Raw genomic sequence first — 20,662 nt, 5'->3', positions numbered from 1 at the left:
GCATTTCCCTGTCCAATAATGTCTGTCACTTTCTTGTGTGCCTGGCATTTGATAACGGCCAGTTTATTGGGGAGGAGGACAGCTTCGATTAAGGCGGAGACTAAATCCCCGTGCAAAATGGGTGTGCCGTGTGAGGTCAAGAACCCTCTCTCTCTCCAGAGGAGCCCAAAATGGTGAACCACCCCGAAGGCATACTGGCTGTCGGTGTAAATGTTCGCTGTGGTTCCTGTTGCCAGGATGCAGGCTCGCGTCAAAGCAATCAGTTCCGCTGCCTGGGCAGATCGCTGGGTGATGCGGGCTGTTTCTACTATAGTTCGAGCCGTGGTGACTGCATAGGCAGCGGAAGTGGTACCATCGGAGAGTTTGATGCAAGAACCGTCCACCCACAGCTCCCCGTCGGGGTCAGGGAAAGCCGTGTCTCTGAGATCGACCCTACTCCTGGTCTGTTCGTCCGTAAGAGTCACGCAGTCGTGTACGGGGTGCACATTGGGATCGTTCTCTGGCAAGGGTAACAGAGTTGCTGGGTTCAGTGTGGTGCATCTTTTCAGGGTGATATGGGGGGCAAGCAAGGTCAGTTCGTATCCAGTCAGTCGTGCACTCGTCAGATGTTGCGTCTTGGTTTGGTTCAGGAGGGTGTCGACTGCATGGGGTACCAGTACCGTGAGGGAATTCGAGAGTACAATCCCCTCACTCTGTCGGATAGAGATTGCAGCAGCAGCTACAGCTCGAAGGCAGGCAGGCAAGGCTCTGGCGACAGGGTCAAGAGTGGCAGAGAAGTAGGCGCACGGTCGTTGCTTAGGGCCGATGGCCTGGGTCAGGACAGATAAAGCGCACCCCTCCCTTTCGTGAGTGTAAAGGGAGAAGGGCTTTTTGTAATCAGGGGTACCTAGGACAGGGGCTGAGCAAAGGGCATCTCGCAGTTCTGTGAAGGAAGTTTGACACTCAGGGGTCCAAGGGAGTGGGAAAGGGACGTCTTTGTTTAGCAGAGAAAGCAGTGGTTTTACAACGAGGCTGAAGTTTGGTAACCATTGTCGGCAGAAGGAGGTGAGGCCTAATAGGGAGCGAACCTGCTTCTGGGTCTTAGGGACAGGGGTATCTAGAATGGTTTGGATTCGATCTGGGGTGAGTTTTCTTCCATCTTTGGACAAGAGGTGGCCTAGGTAAGTGACCTGGGGTAGGCAGAATTGCAATTTCTTCTTGGAGACCTTGTGGCCATTTTCCGCGAGGAAGTGCAAGAGTTGAATGGTGGCGGTAACCGCTAGAGGGGTGGTGTCGGCTGCCAAAAGGATGTCATCGACATATTGTACCAACACCACTCCGTCGGGTAACTGGACTTGGTCTAGTTGTCTTTTGAGGGCCTGGCTGTAAATGCTAGGGCTTTCCGTGTAGCCTTGAGGCGCTCGGCAAAACCTATATGAGCGGGCTTTTAGGGTAAAGCCGAAGAGATATCGGCTGTCTGGGTGGATGGGGATGGAGAAGAATGCGTTCTTGAGGTCGATGACGGAAAAGGTGGTGGCAGTGGATGGAATCAAGGTCAGGATGGTGGTGATGTCTGAGACCACAGGGTACTGGGGTACCACCACTTTATTGATCTCTCGGAGGTCGATGATGAAACGGTATGCTTTCTCATCTCCCTCTCCCTGCTTCTTGATAATGGGCAAGATAGGGCTGTTGCAAACGTTGCTAACCACTTCCTCTACCACTCCTGCGTCTATCAGTGACTGGATAATCATTACCAATGCCTTCTCGCCCTCTGGCGATATCCGATATTGTGGGAGTTTTGGGAGTGTTGCGTCTGGTCGGACAGTAATGTGCACTGGGTCAATTAACATACGCCCTACGTCCGAATCCGCTTTTGCCCACAGATACGGAGGTAGAGTGTCAAGCAGGGACGCGTCAACGTCGGTGATGGAAAACATGTGTCGGGGGGAGCAATGTCTAAGCAGAACGGGGTTGTCGTAAAGAAACACTCGAACTCCATCTTGAGAACACCTGATCGTCGCTCGGAAGTGTTTCAGTAAGTCAAGTCCCATAATGGCGTCAGGGCTATTGGAGGAAAGCAAGAACGTGGTGTCGGTGGTGTTGTTTTCTACGTCAAAGAGAATCGGGGCAGACAAAGGGTTGGTGGAGGGCGTTCCATCGAAACCTGTCGATGTTATGAGTGAGCCAGACAAGGGTGCCCTTGGAATCAGTCGTTTAGATAACGCACTACGTGTTGCGCCAGTGTCTACCAGGAATGGAGACTTGGTACCCAGGACCTTAGCAGTGACGTAAGGGCCCTGCTGGTCAACATAGAGCTCGACTGGATCCCTCCCTCGCCCTTGGCTGTCCTATGCGAAGGTGTGAGTATCGTCATAGTCAGATTGTTGATATTGGTTCTGCCTGGGTCGATCGAACGTATTTGGTCTGCTTGATCTGTCATTAGTCGCGTCATTTGGGGGCCCTCGTTGTTGTCCCTTAGGTCTCGGTCCGTTTGCTACGTCCCTGGGGTCTTTGTTTCTGATCATTTCCAGAAGAACTGGGCACTGGGATTTCCAATGGCCAGTCCCTTTGCAAAAAGCGCACTGGTCTTCTCTAAGGTCTGTGCGTCCACTGTAGGAAGTCAGAGTGCGGTCCTGGGGAAATGTAGTCTTAGGGACGTTTGTCTGGTAGTTTCCCCGGTATTGGTCTCGTCCTATAGTCACCCCTTGCAGTTTGGCAATCATCACCCTCTCTTTTAAGTCCTTCTTCTTTTTCTCTGTCGCCCTATCGTTTTCATTTTTCTGATGTTCATAATATTGGGCCATTTGGAGAATCGCTGTAGGTTTGGAGGCCGCCCAACTACTCTCGCTGGCCTGTAGTTTCTGGGAGATTTCCGATGATAGGCCCTTAACATAATTCTGGACAAACAGATGATGTCCGGTTGCAGTGGTCATGTCCTGGCCGCTGTAATCGGAGAACACCGTTTCAAACCGGGAGAAGTATTCCGATACATCCTCCTGGGGTTTTTGGCGACAGGCTGTTACTATCGACCAGTCCACTTTCTTTTCTGGGATTAGGGTTTTTAATTTCTCTACGATTTTATCTGGGAGGTCTAGAATGGATTTCAAAGGCTTTTGTCCTGGTCCCCGTTGTTTATCCAGATCATCGAGTTGTGACCAGGTATGTCCAAACAGCTCAAGGTGGTCGACTTTCCGGATTTGCTTCCACACATCAGCTGGTAGACATAACCCGAAGAACAAGTCGATGTCAGCCAGGGTCATAATCGTTGAGCCCAGGGCTGTACCCAATTCAGTATAGAAGGCAGTGGGGTTTTTTCGTAGGTCGGGTAGAGATTTCCGGAATGTCAGTATCTCTTGCCGGTCCCACGGCTGGTAGACCCAGTTGTACACTACCCTTCCCTTCGCATCTTGGTTGTTTGCATCATCGTGAGTCCCTGTACCCAGAGGAGGAACCCAGTAAGGGGCAGCCTCTCGTATCGGCATCATGGTGTTAGATTGCTCGGTTGGTGGTTCGGTCACTACGGAGGCTGCGGATTTAGCTCCCGGCTTTCGTTCAGTGAGGTGGCGGAAAACCTCAAGCGTACGCGTAAGGAGGTCCGACACATCACACTCGCCCTCATCCCCGATATCGACCTTCTGGTACAGAGTCCTTAGGCTCTCGGGACCTTTGTCTCGATATCGGTCCTCGTATGCATTCAAGACATGATAACACAGTCGTACAGTAAAATGTCGTCTGTGACTCCCTGTATACGAGCTGAACACATCCGTGATGTACTCTTCATCCTCCTTTCTTTCCACCAGTGTCCTTGCTATTTTGTCGATCCCCGCTCGCTCATCTTTGTCTAGTCTGTTTGTTCTTGCAGGGCCAGCCCCTCGAGTCTCATGGTCGTCTAACGTTGTTGTTGATGCGGGTTTTAATACAAGGGGTTCGGCTGGCACAGAGGCCATTGGGGCCGACGCTGTGGCGGTACCTTCGTTTGTACCTGGGGGTGGCGCGTGCTGCGCCAAGGGTTGAGAAGGGGCATATGGAGGGGGCATGTAGATGATAGGAGGACCTAACAGCAGGTCCTCATTGGCTCGTTGTTTCGAGGGTAAATCAGGGTAGAGCATGGAGGGAGTTCTAACCGGACACTGGCTTGGCGTTTCCATTTCTAGTTTCTGTTTAGCTTTCTCTCTTTCCTTTATCTCTTTTTCTAAGTTCTGGGCAGCTAGGTGGGCTGCTTTTCGCAGCTCTTTTTCCAGCCTACTCTCAGTTTTCTTTTTACGTTGTTCAGTTTCTTTTCGCCACATGCCGAAACTGTCAAGCATAGTGGGTGTTGTCTTGTTTTTACCCAGGGCAGTTTCTAGCGTTTTTATTTTATCATCATCGAAGGATCCTATCAGGGGCCACTGACTTTCTTGACCCTTTTTCGTATATTTATGCCATAGTTTACTATAGGCTATAGCGGTCAATCCATGCTTCATGAACATGTCCTTATTAGGGGTGCCTTCCAGTGGGGCTGGATGGTCCATCTCTAATAGGCGGTCCGGGCTAAACAGGCTACTAATCAGTGGGGAGAAGACAGACATGACGGCTCGTAACGAGGGACTAAAAAGTCAGCACTGCCTATCTTATCACTAGGTGCAAAGACTGGACAGAATATTTCTATTCTACGTTGTTTGCAGGCAGTGAATACCTCATGGATCAAAATAACAAAAGACCAATAAATAACAATGGGGAGAATGAGTAGGTCCGCAAAGATCTGCGTTACCTACCCTTTTCACTATCTGCAAAAAGGGTGGTCTCTTCCCTGTTTGCAGACAGGGAATCTCCAGGAAACAATAGTTTTGCGAACAACAGTTCAGTTTCAAGTGATTATTGAGTGGGGGAGAAAAAATAAGCACGGCTGCTGCCCTACCTATCCTCCACTGCTTGCAAAGAGAGAGCCCGTTGTTTCTCCGTTTGCAGACAGTGAATCTCCAAATAAATAAAAAGAGCAATACTAGTATTTTTAAACAAACAAGCAATCAAGCAATCATTTCGCAACTTGTCGTGGTTACACGACCTTACCCGGACCGCATGGACAGTTTCCTGTCTTCCGAATCCAGCGCCCGATCGTCCTCTCTTCTCCGTTATCCTCGCGGCACTCCTGATGGTTCCCAGTCAGGACCGTAGATCACTCGAGAGAGGTCTGTTCGGAACCAGTGAAGTTCGGATGATCGGCTGTCAGACGAGGGTCTATCGGACAGACGCGTTCCCGATCGTTGCAGTCGTTCACTTTGTCGTCAGGACCTCTCCCACTGGATCCATGGGTCGCTGATGCGCCCAACGTTGGGCGCCAATTGTTGAAATAAAATAAGGGTGGCACTACCAACCAGAATATAAGATCCTTAAGTATTGCCCGGCGGTGTCGCCTCTTGAACCCACAAAGAAGTTAAACTATTGAAGAGGCAGGCGCTGGAGACTGGAAGGCAGGAAACAAGGTTTTTATTCTCTCCGGAGGAGAACACAACGAAACAGACAGAAGGTATCGTTCTGAGGTGCTCTAACTGCATCCCTGAGGCCTGGCCTCTTATACACAAGTTTATCTCTTTATTGCATGTAACACATTCTCGTCGATACTTTGATGTACGGAAAGACATCCTCAGAATCCCCCCTTCCCAGCCCGTTCCCACGCAAGGTTACAGTGGAAGTCCCCGCCCCGTTCACAACAGGTGATGATCATCGCGCAGCTGGATATTCCGCCGATTCACGGAGTGTGTGGGGTTCGATCGGATCTCGTAGGGCGGGGGGCTTTGATCAACCCGGGGATCCCTTGCTGGGGGGAAACTTTCTATTGTACGGGGAGGGGCAAGGAACAGTATCGGCAGAGCTGGGTGTCGGCCTGGGAATGAGGAAGACAAACGGGCACACGGGGAAAAGGGGTTTGCATCAAAGGGCCGGGGATCATAAATGGGAAGAAGGGAGGTGTCGCGCTGGGAACAGGACGAGGGCCTGGGGCAGAGCAGCGCCGAAGAGGGGTTTTATGATTCGCGGCAGGTGCAGGCAGGGGGGGTTGTCAGCGAAGCTAGGAGGGGGAGAGAGGCGCGCTGGCTCTCGGCGAGAGCAGGGAAGCCATGGTGCTCAAAATGGCGGCTGTTTACGCGCACAAAAGGTTTAAGGAGAGCAAGAGGGCGCCGATAATGTTGACGGTTTCAGCCCAACTTTCAACAGTAGTAGATGAGGGATGTTTTACTCTTGGGAGTGGTAGATGAGGGATGTTTTACTCTTGGAAGCGGTGATGAAGGATGCTTTATTCTTGGGTGATGGATGATGGATGCTTTATTTCTTGGGTGTGGTAGATGAGAGATGCTTTATTCTTAGAAGTGGTAGATGAGGGATGATTTATTCATGAAAGCGGTGGATGAGGGATGGTTTATTCTTGGAAGTGATGGATGCTTTATTCTTGGGTGTGGTAGATGTGGGATGCTTTACTCTTGGAAGTGCTCGATGAGGGATGCTTTATTCATGAAAGCAGTGGATGAGGGATGCTTTATTCATGAAAGCGGTGGATGAGGGATGCTTTATTCTTGGAAGTGGTAGATGAGAGATGCTGCATTCTTAGAAGTGGTAGATAAGGGATGCTTTATTCACGAAAGCGGTGGATGAGGGATGCTTTATTCTTGGAAGTGATGGATGCTTTATTCTTGGGTGTGGTAGATGTGGGATGCTTTACTCTTGGAAGTGCTGGATGAGGGATGATTTATTCATGAAAGCGGTGGATGAGGGATGGTTTATTCTTGGAAGTGGGAGATGAGGGATGCTTTATTCATGGAAGCGGTGGATGAGGGATGCTTTATTTATGGGTGTGGCGGATGAGGGATGCTTTACTCTTGGAAGTGGTGGATGAGGGATGCTTTATTCATGGAAGTGGTGGATGCTTTATTCTTGGAAGTGGTAGATGAGGGATGCTTTATTCTTGGGTGTGGTAGATGAGGGATGTTTTACTCTTGAAAGTGGTAGATGAGGGATGCTTTATTCATGGAAGCGGTGGATGAGGGATGCTTTATTCTAGGGTGTGGTAGATGTGCGATACTTTATTCTTGGGTGTGGTGGATGAGGGATGCTTTACTCTTGGAAGTGGTGGATGAGGGATGCTTTATTCATGGAAGCGGTGGATGAGGGATGCTTTATGGGTGTGGCGGATGAGGGATGCTTTACTCTTGGAAGTGGCGGATGAGGGATGCTTTATTCATGGAAGTGGTGGATGATGGATGCTTTATTCTTGGAAGTGGGAGATGAGCGATGCTTTATTCATGGAAGTGGTGGATGAGGGATGCTTTATTCTTGGAAGTGGGAGATGAGGGATGCTTTATTCATGGAAGCGGTGGATGAGCAATGCTTTATTTATGGGTGTGGTGGATGAGGGGTGCTTTACTCTTGGAAGTGGTGGATGAGGGATGCTTTATTCATGGAAGCGGTGGATGACGGTTGTGTTATTTCTTGGAAGCGGTGGATGAGGGATGCTTTATTCTTGGGTGTGGTAGATGAGGGATACTTTACTCTTGGGTGTGCTGGATGAGGGATACTTTATTCATGGAAGCGGTGGATGAGAGATGCTTTATTCTTGGAAGTGGGAGATGAGGGATGCTTTATTCATGGAAGCGGTGGATGAGGGATGCTTTATTCATGGAAGCGGTGGATGAGGGATGCTTTATTCATGGAAGTGGTGGATGAGAGATGCTTTTTCTTGGAAGTGGGAGATGAGGGATGCTTTATTCATGGAAGTGGTGGATGAGGGATGCTTTATTCTTGGAAGTGGGAGATGAGGGATGCTTTATTCATGGAAGCCGTGGATGAGGAATGCTTTATTTATGGGTGTGGTGGATGAGGGATGCTTTACTCTTGGAAGTAGTGGATGAGGGATGCTTTATTCATGAAATCGGTGGATAATGGATGCTTTATTCTTGGAAGTGGTAGATGACGGTTGTGTTATTTCTTGGAAGCGGTGGATGAGGGATGTGTTATTTCTTGGAAGTGGTGGATGAGGGATGCTTTACTCATGGAAGTGGTGGATGAGGGATGCTTTATTCTTGGGTGTGGTAGATGAGGGATACTTTACTCTTGGGTGTGGTGGATGAGGGATACTTTATTCTTTTAAGTGGTGGATGAGGGATGCTTTATTCTTGGAAGTGGGAGATGAGGGATGCTTTATTCATGGAAGTGGTGGATGAGGGATGCTTTATTTATGGGTGTGGTGGATGAGGGATGCTTTATTCTTGGAAGTGGTGGATGAGAGAGGCTTTATTCTTGGAAGTGGGAGATGAGGGATGCTTTATTCATGGAAGCAGTGGATGGGGGATGCTTTATTCTTGGAAGTGGTGGATGAGGGATGCTTTATTCTTGGAAGTGGTAGATGAAGGCTGCTTTATTCATGGAAGCGGTGGATGAGGAATTCTTTATTTATGGGTGTGGTGGATGAGGGATGCTTTACTCTTGGAAGTGGTGGATGAGGGATGCTTTATTCATGGAAGCAGTGGATGATATATGCTTTTTTCTTGGAAGTGGTAGATGACGGTTGTGTTATTTCTTGGAAGCGGTGGATGAGGGATGCTTTACTCTTGGAAGTGGTAGATGAGGGATGTTTTACTCTTGAAAGTAGTAGATGAGGGATGCTTTATTCATGGAAGTGGTGGATGAGGTGTGCTTTATTCTTGGAAGTGGTGGATGAGAGATGCTTTATTCTTGGAAGTGGGAGATGAGGGATGCTTTATTCATGGAAGTGGTGGATGAGGGATGCTTTATTCATGGAAGCGGTGGATGAGGGATGCTTTATTCATGGAAGTGGTGGATGAGTGATGATTTATTCTTGGAAGTGGTGGATGAGAGATGCTTTATTCTTGGAAGTGGGAGATGAGGGATGCTTTATTCATGGAAGCGGTGGATGAGGGATGCTTTATTCTTGGAAGTGGTGGATGAGGGATGCTTTATTCTTGAAAGTGGGAGATGAGGGATGCTTTATTCATGGAAGTGGTGGATGAGGAATGCTTTATTTATGGGTGTGGTGGATGAGGGATGCTTTACTCTTGGAAGTGGTGGATGAGGGATGCTTTATTCATGGAAGTGGTGGACGAGGGGTTAGTCCCTCTCTGGATGTGGTGGACGAGGGGTTGGTCCCTCTCTGAATGTGGTGGACGAGCCCTCTCTGGAAGTGGTGGACGACGGGGTTGGTCTATCTCTGCATGTGGTGGATGAGGGTTTGGTCCCTCTCTGAATGTGGTGGACTAGAGGTTGGTCCCTCTCTGGATGTGGTGGACGAGGGTTTGGTCCCTTGCTGGATGTGGTGGACGAGCCCTCTCTGGATGTGGTGGACGAGGGGTTGGTCCGTCTCTGAATGTGGTGGTCAAGCCCCGTGTGAATGTGGAGGGCGAGGGTTTGGTCCCTCTCTGGATGTTGTGGACGAGAGATTGGTCCATCTCTGGATGTGGTGGACGAGGGGTTGGTCCCTCTCTGGATTGTCCGTCTCTGAATGTGGTGGACAAGCCCTCTCTGAATGTGGTGGACAAGGGGTTGGTCCGTCTCTGAATGTGGTGGACGAGCCCTCTCTGGATGGTGGTGGACAAGGGGTTGGTCCATCTCTGAATGTGGTGGATGATCCCTCTCTGGATGTAGTGGACGAGGACTGTTTCTTTCTTGGGAGTGGTAGATGAGGGCTTGGTTCCTACAAGGTTGGGGTAGGGGAGGGATGCTTTCCGCCCACATCGTAGTAGACTTCTGAGTATCAAGCCACCTACTGAGCAGTGGAAGAAAAGTGTTTTTTCATTGAGTGAATTTTTATTTCCTTCATCGAATGCAGTAGATGAGAGAATGGTCGTGGTGGATGAGGGATGCTTTATTCATGGAAGCAGTGGATGAGAGATGCTTTATTCTTGGAAGTAGGAGATGAGGGATGCTTTATTCATGGAAGCGGTGGATGAGGGGTGCTTTATTCATGGAAGCGGTGGATGAGGGATGCTTTATTATTGGAAGTGGGAGATGAGGGATGCTTTATTCATGGAAGTGGTGGATAAGGGTGCTTTATTCTTGGAAGTGGGAGATGAGGGATGCTTTATTCTTGGAAGTGACAGATGAGGGATGCTTTACTCTTGGAAGTGGTGGATGTGGGATGCTTTATTCATGGAAGCGGTGGATGATATATGCTTTATTCTTGGAAGTGGTAGATGACGGTTGTGTTATTTCTTGGAAGCGGTGGATGAGGGATGTGGTATTTCTTGGAAGTGGTGGATGAGGGATGCTTTACTCTTGAAAGTGGGAGATGAGGGATGTTTTACTCATGGAAGCGGTGTATGGGGAATGCTTTATTTATGGGTGTGGTGGATGAGGGATGCTTTACTCTTGGAAGTGGTGGATGTGGGATGCTTAATTCATGGAAGCGGTGGATAATGGATGCTTTATTCTTGGAAGTGGTAGATGACGGTTGTGTTATTTCTTGGAAGCGGTGGATGAGGGATTTGTTATTTCTTGGAAGTGGTGGATGAGGGATGCTTTACTCATGGAAGTGGTGGATGATGGATGCTTTATTCTTGGAAGTGGTAGATGAGGGATGCTTTATTCTTGGGTGTGGTAGATGAGTGATGCTTTATTCTTGGAAGTGATGGGTGCTTTATTGTTGGGTGTGGTGGATGAGGGATGCTTTACTCTTGGAAGTAGTAGATGAGGGATGTTTTACTCTTGGGAGTGGTAGATGAGGGATGTTGTACTCTTGGAAGCGGTGATGAAGGATGCTTTATTCTTGGGTGATGGATGATGGATGCTTTATTTCTTGGGTGTGGTAGATGAGAGATGCTTTATTCTTAGAAGTGGTAGATGAGGGATGATTTATTCATGAAAGCGGTGGATGAGGGATGGTTTATTCTTGGAAGTGGTAGATGACGGTTGTGTTATTTCTTGGAAGCGGTGGATGAGGGATTTGTTATTTCTTGGAAGTGGTGGATGAGGGATGCTTTACTCATGGAAGTGGTGGATGATGGATGCTTTATTCTTGGAAGTGGTAGAGGAGGGATGCTTTATTCTTGGGTGTGGTAGATGAGTGATGCTTTATTCTTGGAAGTGATGGGTGCTTTATTGTTGGGTGTGGTGGATGAGGGATGCTTTACTCTTGGAAGTAGTATATGAGGGATGTTTTACTCTTGGGAGTGGTAGATGAGGGATGTTGTACTCTTGGAAGCGGTGATGAAGGATGCTTTATTCTTGGGTGATGGATGATGGATGCTTTATTTCTTGGGTGTGGTAGATGAGAGATGCTTTATTCTTAGAAGTGGTAGATGAGGGATGATTTATTCATGAAAGCGGTGGATGAGGGATGGTTTATTCTTGGAAGTGATGGATGCTTTATTTATGGGTGTGGCGGTTGAGGGATGCTTTACTCTTGGAAGTGGTAGATGAGAGATGCTGTATTCTTAGAAGTGGTAGATAAGGGATGCTTTATTCACGAAAGCGGTGGATGAGGGATGCTTTATTCTTGGAAGTGATCGATGCTTTATTCTTGGGTGTGGTAGATGTGGGATGCTTTACTCTTGGAAGTGCTGGATGAGGGATGCTTTATTCTTGAAAGCGGTGGATGAGGGATGCTTTATTCTTGGAAGTGATGGATGCTTTATTCTTGGGTGTGGTAGATGAGGGATGCTTTACTCTCGGAAGTGCTGGATGAGGGATGCGTTATTCATGAAAGCGGTGGATGAGGGATGCTTTCTTTCTTCGGGATGGTGGATGGATATTGCTTTCTTTCTTTGGGATGGTGGATGGATATTGCTTTCTTTCTTTGGGATGGTGGATGGGCATTGCTTTCTTTCTTTGGGATGGTGGATGAGCATTGCTTTCTTTCTTTGGGATGGTGGATGAGCATTGCTTTCTTTCTTTGGGATGGTGATGGGCATTGCTTTCTTTCTTTGGGATGGTGATGGGCATTGCTTTCTTTCTTTGGGATGGTGATGAACATTGCTTTCTTTCTTTGGGATGGTGGATGGGCATTGCTTTCTTTCTTTGGGATGGTGGATGAGCATTGCTTTCTTTCTTCGGTGTGGTTGATGAGGGATTAGGTCCTACCTGGTTGTAGTAGATGAGACATGCCTTTCTTCCTAGTTGTAGTGGATGTGTGCTGCCCCCTCCTCCAGCCCCTCACCTACCATCTAATAGTTTGACGGACCAACCATGTTTTGTCTTGGGTGCAATAAATGCGGGATGCTTTATTTTTCGAATAATGTACCTGGCCGATTGGTCCCTTTCTGTGTGTGGTATTTGAATGATGCTTTCTCCGGGGTGACAGATGCGGAAGTATCCCCCTTGGATGTGGTGGACGAGGGATGTTCACTGTCTTGGGTGTGGCGAATGAGGGAGATTCCAAGCCGACAACATTTGAAACTCGAGCATGAAGGTGTTCCCTGATGAAGGGCAATCTGCCCGAAATGCTTTGGAACTCACACTGAACCAAAAACTTGCTTTGAATGTACTGTTGATAATTGTGTGTGAATTCACAGTGAAATATCATGGATTGAAGAAATTAAATGCATGGATTGTGAACAACACATTAAATTCAACCAATTGATTCAAATCGTGGATCAATTATTTTCTTGATTAACATTGTTTAACGAAATAACCCCAAATGGGGGAGAGATAGTGCCCAGGGGGATGCACTCCACACAAGGGTACGCAACCATTGGATGAGGGACCGGCGCCACGCTTTGTATGGGAGATGAGAGATATTCTAGCTAAGGACATTCCTCTACTGAGAATAAACCAACTTAAGCAATACTTTGTTGCGGTGTGCGGGGCTGGTCTCCTGTCTTGGTGTAGTAGATGAAACGAGGTCTCCTCCCTGGATGTCATAAATGTGAAATATTTCCTCCCTGTGTGTGGTTATATGAGGGACGGTCTTCCCATTGGGTGAGGTAGAGGAGGGATTGTATCATCCCTCATTACGGTACATTTGGCTTATCTCCTGGGGTTTTCCTCCCTAGATGTGATAAATGTTTAAGGTTTCCTCCCTATGTGTGGTTATATGAGGGATTGTCTTCTCTCTTGGTGTAGGGGGTGAGGGGTGGTCTTCTCCCTGGGAGTAGGAGATGAGGGGTGGTCTTCTCATTGGGTGAGGTAGAGGAGGGATTGCATCAACTCTTGTTGAGGTGCATGTGACTGGTCTCCTGGGGTTTTCCTCCCTAGGTGTGATACATGTTTATAGTTTCCTTCCTATGAGTGGTTATATGAGGGATTGTCTTCTCTCTGGGTGTAGGAGGTGAGGGGTGGTTTTCTCTGTGGGTGTAGGAGATGAGGGATGGTCTTCTCATTGGGTGAGGTAGAGGAGGGATTGTATCATGCCTCATTAAGGTACACTGGACTTGTCTCCTTGGGTTTTCCTCCCTAGGTGTGATAAATGTTTATAATTTCCTTCCTATGTGTGGTTATATGAGGGATGGTTTTCTCTTTGGGTGTAGGAGGTGAGGGGTGGTCTTCTCATTGTGTGAGGTAGAGGAGGGATTGCAACAACTCTAGTTGAGGGGCATGTGGCTGGTCTCCTGGGGTTTTCCTCCCTAGGTGTGATAAATGTTTATAGTTTCCTTCCTATGTGTGGTTATATGAGGGATGGTTTTCTCTGTGGGTGAAGGAGATGAGGGGTGGTCTTCCCATTGTCCCATTGGGTGAGGTAGAGGAGGGATTGCATCAACTCTAGTTGAGGGGCATGTGACTGGTCTCCTGGGGTTTTCCTCCCTAGGTGTGATAAATGTTTATAGTTTCCTTCCTATGTGTGGTTATATGAGGGATGGTTTTCTCTGTGGGTGTAGGAGATGAGGGGTGGTCTTCTCATTGGGTGAGGTAGAGGAGGGATTGTATCATCCCTCATTAAGGTACACTGGACTTGTCTCCTTGGGTTTTCCTCCCTAGGTGTGATAAATGTGTAAGGTTTCTTCCCTATGTGTGGTTATATGAGGGATTGTCTTCTCTCTGGGTGTAGAAGATGAGGGATGGTCTTCTCATTGGGTGAAGTAGAGGAGGGATTGTATCATCACTCATTAAGGTACATGGGACTTGTCTCCTGGGGTCCTATCTTGGTGTGTTACCTGAAGGTTTGTTTCCTCCCTGGATGTCATAAATGTGGAAGAGTTCCTTCCTGTCTCGCTGTGGGTGATGAGGGATTGTCTCCTTCCTGGTTGAGGTGGATGGGCTCTTCCCCACTTTTGGTGTGGTAAAGGGGGATTGTTTCCTTACTGGGAGTGATCAATGTAGAAGGATTTCTCCTATCTCTTTGCGTATGGCAGATCAGGGTTATCTTCTCCCTCCGTGAGATGCATGGACTAAATGTTCTTTTCTCCCTAAGATGTTGGTTTCCATGGTTAGCGTAAGCGGTAGAGATGCTGCTGTCTCCAAACCAATAGATGTTTCACTGACTGCACTGCAGGGTACCATACTGCAGGGGGTGCAGGCAGGGAGATAAAACAGAGAAGAGGAGGGGTGCATGGGCACCCTCATAAACAACAAGACTAGAGGTACACCAACGAAGCAGGCAGGCCTTGAAAACCGGCTTCACCGCCCATCCCTTCCTGCTTACCCAGGGTATCCGCTTACACAGGATATCCGCTTACACAGGATATCCGCTTTCCCAGGATATCCGCGTACCCAGGATATCTGCTTACCCAGGATATCCGCTTACACAGGATATCCGCTTACACAGGATATCCGCTTTCCCAGGATATCCGCGTACCCAGGATATCTGCTTACCCAGGATATCCGCTTACACAGGATATCCGCCTACCCAGGATATTCGCTTACACAGGATATCCGCTTACCCAGGATATCACTTTTCCTCCTCAACCAACAAAACATGGAAGAGCTGCACTAGTCAAAAAAATCAACAAATAAAATAAATAAATGGGGGAGGGAGGCCGGTGGCTATTTCCCGGTTGCGTAGTGACCAGCACACAGAGGGCGGCGTGAATGTCCTGCTGTCCAGTGTCATAGAAGCATATGGTGTGCTTTCTAGAGAAAACCTTGGGTGTTATAAATATTTTCTCCTCCTGGGCAGTAAGTGTGGTAGGTGTGGTAGATTTTCTTTTCCCCAGGGTGCAGTGTAGTCTTGCTTGCTTGTCCTTTTAGTGCAGCAGATGAAGGGTGGTTCTGCAGGCAGAGGGTGTTGTAGATGAGGTTTGGTTTCCTCGCTAGGTAGAGTGTGTGCCACTTGTGACCTGGTTTCCACCCAGGGTAGAGTGGGTGATACATGTGATCTTCCTTCCTTGGTGGGTAGAGTGGATGGCAGTGGTTTATGTGGAGTTGTTTTCTCGGTGGGTGATAGATGTGATCTTCTTTCCTTGGTGGGGAGAGGGGATGGCAGTGGTTTATTTGGAGTTGTTTTCTCAGTGGGTGACAGATGTGATCTTCTTTCCTTGGTGGGGAGAGTGGATGGCAGTGGTTTATTTTGAGTTGTTTTCTCAGTGGGTGACAGATGTGATCTTCTTTCCTTGGTGGGGAGAGTGGATGGAGTGGTTTATGTGGAGTTGTTTTCTCAGTGGGTGATAGATGTGATCTTCTTTCCTTGGTGGGGAGAGGGGATGGAGGTGGTTAATTTGGAGTTGTTTTCTCAGTGGGTGAAAGATGTGATCTTCTTTCCTTGGTGGGGAGAGTGGATGGAGTGGTTTATGTGGAGTTGTTTTCTCAGTGGGTGATAGATGTGATCTTCTTTCCTTGGTGGGGAGAGTGGCTGGCAGTGGTTTATGTGGAGTTGTTTTCTCAGTGGGTGACAGATGTGATCTTCTTTCCTTGGTGGGGAGAGTGGATGGAGTGGTTTATGTGGAGTTGTTTTCTCAGTGGGTGATAGATGTGATCTTCTTTCCTTGGTGGGGAGAGTGGCTGGCAGTGGTTTATGTGGAGTTGTTTTCTCAGTGGGTGACAGATGTGATCTTCTTTCCTTGGTGGGGAGAGTGGATGGAGTGGTTTATGTGGAGTTGTTTTCTCGGTGGGTGATAGATGTGATCATCTTTCCTTGGTGGGGAGAGTGGATGGCAGTGGTTTATGTGGAGTTGTTTTCTCAGTGGGTGACAGATGTGATCTTCTTTCCTTGGTGGGGAGAGTGGATGGAGTGGTTTATGTGGAGTTGTTTTCTCGGTGGGTGATAGATGTGATCATCTTTCCTTGGTGGGGAGAGTGGATGGCAGTGGTTTATGTGGAGTTGTTTCCTAAGTGGGTGATACATGTGATCATCTTTCCTTGGCGGGGAGAGTGGCTGGCAGTGGTTTATGTGGAATTGTTTTCCCAGTGGGTGATAGATGTGATGATCTTTCCCTTGTGGGTGGAGTGGATGGCTGTGGTTTATGTGGAGTTGTTTTGTCTGTAGGTGATAGATGTGATGATATTTCCTTGACGGGTAGAGTCGATGGCAGTGGTTTATGTGGAGTTGTTTTCTCGGTGGGTGATAGATGTGACCATCTTTCCTTGGTGGGGAGAGTGGATGGCAGTGGTTTATGTGGAGTTGTTTTCTCGGTGGGTGATAGATGTGATCTTCTTTCCTTGGTGGGGAGAGTGGCTGGCAGTGGTTTATGTGGAGTTGTTTCCTAAGTGGGTGATACATGTGATCATCTTTCCTTGGCGGGGAGAGTGGCTGGCAGTGGTTTATGTGGAATTGTTTTCCCAGTGGGTGATAGATGTGATGATCTTTCCCTTGTGGGTGGAGTGGATGGCTGTGGTTTATGTGGAGTTGTTTTGTCTGTAGGTGATAGATGTGATGATATTTCCTTGACGGGTAGAGTCGATGGCAGTGGTTTATGTGGAGTTGTTTTCTCGGTGGGTGATAGATGTGACCATCTTTCCTTGGTGGGGAGAGTGGATGGCAGTGGTTTATGTGGAGTTGTCTTCTCAGTGGGTGATAGATGTGATCTTCTTTCCTTGGTGGGTCGAGTGGATGGCAGTGGTTTATGTGGAGTTGTTTTCTCAGTGGGTGATAGATGCGATCATCTTTCAGTGGGCATGCTCTCCATGTAGGCTGTATTGCAGCCTGCATGTTAAACAGGGATAGTAATCATGTATATTTTGGGTGGCCTGAGAGGGCCGACCAAACAGTCATTGAGCACTTAGGAATGTTCTACCACTCCACCCCTTCAGCCCCACCCCCTCAGGCACACTGCCACAGCAGAGGAGAAAATAAAATGATAATAGCATTACGTTATTGTCATTTTATTTTTTCTTTCTTTTACTTCTGCAGAGTAGTGGGGCAACGCTCCTCCGACTTAGTGGAGGAGCCGCCACAAGCAAAGGGATTCACCTGCATTTTTACACCAAAGTTTCTTTCATCGGCAGCAAGTGGAGTAAGGACGTCAGGAGCTCTCCGCAAACTCCGGACATATCTGATACAACCAATGCTCCAGTTCTTAATTTTGGGGACCAGCACTTATATTTCTTCACCTGACATTTACCGATAGCAGTCGAGAGGGAAATAAATAAAGCAAAAAGACGTAGGAAGAGAAAGAAGGATCAACCCTCAGAGAGGGAGAAAGCAGAAACCTGCACAAGTGATCTAAAGGGGCAGAGAGTGCCTGGAAGTGGATGAGAGAGGCACAATGTGGATTGAAGGCTGCACAGCTTTGGTGTTCACGCATTGCCATGTGATAGCGCTTGCTGCAGGCTTCTGAGTGGAGCTTTGGGCAACGGCACTTTTTCATTTACAAATTAAGCACATACACCTAGTGAAGTTGCAGTGCTAAAGCAAACTCATGACATGTTCTGACATAATTTATGACATCACTGATGACATCTCAAATGACATAATTAATGACACCACTGATTAATTATATAAATTATTATATGTAAATCGGCCCTGGGGGATGGGGTCCCCGGGGCCTTTCAAGACTCGGGGAGGGGAGATGCATGCCCACCCTCCCCTTTTGTATACATTGTGGGCTTCCCGGGCCTATAATGGGCTGCGCACACCCTTCCCGTTTTTCCATTATTAGCCCCGGAGGGGGGGGGGGGGTCCCTCTAGGACCCCATGGGGCCTCTACTGTGCCCCCATATATTTTTTTCTCAAACTTTGGAAAGGGAATTTAGTCCATGAGTGCTGTAATAGCTGCCAGCAAAATGTTTCTGATGTTGCTGGCAGTCAAACAGAGCGCTCGCTCCCGAAGGAGTCTGACTCCCGAGGGAACAAATTGGCCCAAGGGAAATAAAGCTCCCTGGGCCAATCAGAACGTTCTCTTTTTGAACGGATGCTCCTGCAAGAGTCTCTCGAGCCTCTCGTAGACCCAGTTGTCCGGTTACACAGATGTGTTTGACTGTTCATTTCTAAAAAACTACTGAACTGATTTACACCAAACCACAAAAAGCGCACTCTGTGGATCAAGATCTTGCTCCGGCCAAGTTTGGTGTAATTCCGTTCAACAGTTTTTGCTGTAGCCCTGCCTAAGGAAATCTAGGGAAAATGCATGGGGATTTTGAGTTTTGGGTCCCCCCTTATTTCTCAGTCCCCGCATGACTGATCACCCTGACACTTTCCATGCACAAATTAGTCAAAAAAGAGCACTTTTTTGTTAATTTGTTAAGTTTGGTGGAGATTTGTCTAATGGTGACACAGTTATTAGCAATGCAAAAAAGCCTTTTCCTATGGAACAACTGACCCAACTATAACTAGTGAGTCATGACCGCCACTGGGTTATATATATATATATATATATATGTGTGTGTGTATGTGTGTGTATGTATATATATATATGTATATATGTGTGTGTGTATGTGTGTGTATGTATATATATATATGTATATATGTGTGTGTGTATGTGTGTGTATGTATATATATATATGTATATATATATGTGTATGTATGTGTATATGTATGTATGTATATAGGTATATGTATGTATATATATGTGTGTGTGTATATATATGTAGAAGGCAACTCGCCGAAACGCGTTGGTCTATATTTGTATACTGAAGGACTGTTTTTACCATCCTATCATTTAAGCCTAAAATAAAATAACTTTTGTAAAAAAAACGTACCTGAAGTCGGAGTTCAATTGCGCTTGCTGGATGCGTGCCACCGTGAGATCGGGTTTCCAAGAGAGAGGAAATTCAACGGAGACATATATATGTATGTGTATAGGTATATATATAAATGTATGTATGTTTATCAGCAAATTTATTTAATGAGTGAAAAACACGCAGGGTGTCATGTGATCAAGACCACAGCAGCAGTCGAAATACGTCATGGACGTAAGGCAGCTGCCTTTGTAGTTTGTTTCATTGAAGAACGTATGCCTGATAAAGCACTTTCTTTAATTATATCGCGTGAAGTGATTCGTACCTGTTTGGCGGCAGTAGCAATCTGTGTTGTGCTAGTATCGTATTGGAGATATATATATATATATATATATATATATATATATATATATATATATATATATATATATATATATATATATATATATATATATATATATATATATATATATATACATGTGCTATTCCTAACACCATCTTATATGTACGTTGAAGATAACTATATCTTCTTAAGTTCTTAAGTCATATAAATTATACATATGTCCCTTTATGAAATATATATCTTCAAGGTGTATCAATGCAGACCTAGAAATAATGGATCTATTCTTACCTCTATGTACTTGCCTTCACAATATGGGTGTAGTTAATATTTTGACCAAAATAATTTGACAGATCAGTATTAAAATCTCAATATTCTTTTAGAAAACCCAACAAGGCACACCTGTTTTCTGATTACTCACGCGTTCATCTAAGGCTTGAACCCACGCGCCTTTTTAGTGATATTACCTACGTAATTTGTGGAGAACAAAGACATGCTTTGTAACAATTTGATTTAAATACAGTGAATATTTTCATTCAATGAAAATAGGGGGTCTCTCATTTTCAGCCACACCTCCTGGCCTGGCGGCCATGTTTAAGTGCAGGGGCTTTGCGAGGTCATTTTCAGCCATTCCTCCTGGCCTGGCGGCCATGTTGAAGTAAGGGTGTTTTGCAAGGTAATTTTCAGTCATGCCTCCTGGCCTGCGGCCATGTTGAAGTGGTGGGGGGGGGGAAGGAGGGGGAAGGGGGGGTTTGTAAGGTCATTTTCAGCCACGCCTACTGACCTGGTGGCCATGTTGAAGTGGGAAGGTTTTGCAAGGTCATTTTCAGCCACGCCTCCTGGCCTGGCGGCCATGTTGAAGTGGGGAGGTTTTACAAGGTATGTCAGCCAGGTATGTGCTGGGCTTGATTTTGGTGTTTGAACATGATGTGCTTTTCTATTGTATGTTGAAATTCCTGGGGGCTTCAGAGCAATCCCCCGAGATCAAATATAGAGAATATATATAGCTCATATATAAACTATATATATAGCTCATGAAGGCTTACGATATTCATGGGCCTCATCCTGAGATGATGCATCATGTGATCCTCGGCAGGTCCCTTCATCTCCATGTGCCTCCTTTCCACAGACTGTGATAGGTTAGCCCTGTAACCCCAGCCTTGCTGCACTCAGGACTGCACAGATGGGAGCATTGACTGCTCTATTCCCAGGGCTCCATAACTCACTCTGCACAGACCGACCTCTCTGCATGTCTGCTATCCCCACCCTCCCTGGTCCCTGTCGAATCAGCCCTGGAGGGCACTGCTGGCCAGGAAGCTTTTAGTAAATCTGTCTCAGTTTACTTCCCTCCCCCCACCTGCAGTGTCTGCC

At 47.1% G+C, this 20,662-nt stretch overlaps 1 protein-coding gene across 2 annotated transcripts in view; it reads left to right on the top strand.

Annotated features, from left to right (window-relative positions):
- DLG4 (discs large MAGUK scaffold protein 4) overlaps window positions 1-20,662 on the top strand; it is a 740,755-nt gene that overhangs the window by 411,840 nt on the left and 308,253 nt on the right. The window lies entirely within an intron of this gene.

Source organism: Lissotriton helveticus, chromosome 12 (assembly GCF_964261635.1).
Source record: "Lissotriton helveticus chromosome 12, aLisHel1.1, whole genome shotgun sequence".
Classification (NCBI taxonomy): Eukaryota; Metazoa; Chordata; class Amphibia; order Caudata; family Salamandridae; genus Lissotriton; species Lissotriton helveticus.
This window is presented reverse-complemented; position numbering and strand designations above follow the sequence as displayed.